Genomic DNA, 1,035 nt, shown 5'->3' with positions numbered 1-1,035 from the left:
GAAAATATTGAATTTTTCGGTAAATGCTCTATATACTGAAGCCTATAATCTTTAGTGTTGTTTAAAATTTCTAAACACATTATCTAATTGTATTAATGTATATTAAACTCTCTTTCATGGTACACGAGAATCATTTTAATTTTTTGTCAACTAATTTAGTAAAACTTCATAATACCCTATAAATTGGTGGACTAACCACTATAAAATCGCTATTTCCTAGAGAAACAGAGACAACAAAAGTTCCAAACATTTTTGACCTTCATGAAATGTTAGTGAAATATGCAACTATGCATTAAAACAATATTTTTTATATTTTGAATTTTTCTCAAAATCTATGTGTTTAACCCCTACGAAAATATTGAAAATTTTTCGGTAAATGGTCTATATACTGAAGCCTATGATCTTTAGTGTTGTTTTAAAATTTCTAAACACATTCTACATTTGTATTAATGTATAGTAAACTCTCTTTCATGATACATGAACATTGTTTTATTTTTTGTCAATTAATTTAGTAAAACGTCATAATACTCTCTAAATTGGTGGACAAACCACTATAAAATCACTATTCTTTTAAAAAAAGGAGACAAAAAAGGTTCCAAACCACTTTGACATTCATCATATGTTAGTGAATGATGCAACTATGCTTTAAAACATAATATTTATATTTTTTTTAATTTTTCTCAAAATCTATATGTTAACTAACCCCTACGAAAATATTGAATTTTTCGGTAAATGCTCTATATACTGAAGCATATAATCTTTAGTGTTGTTTTAAAATTTCAAAACACTATCTACATTTGTATTAATGTATATTAAACTCTCATTCATGGTACATGGACAACGTTTTAAATTTTTGTCAATTAATTTAGGAAAACTTCATAATACTCCCTAAATTTGTGGATTAACCACTATAAAATCGCTATTTTCTAGAAAAACGGAGACAACAAAAGTTTCAAGCCTATTTGACCTTCATCATATGTTAGTGAATGATGCAACTATGCATTAAAACAGTATTTTCATATTTTGAAATTTTTA

The sequence above is a fragment of the Brassica oleracea genome, chromosome C5 (assembly GCF_000695525.1).
Source record: "Brassica oleracea var. oleracea cultivar TO1000 chromosome C5, BOL, whole genome shotgun sequence".
Taxonomy (NCBI): domain Eukaryota; kingdom Viridiplantae; phylum Streptophyta; class Magnoliopsida; order Brassicales; family Brassicaceae; genus Brassica; species Brassica oleracea.
Note: the sequence above shows the minus strand (reverse complement) of the source record.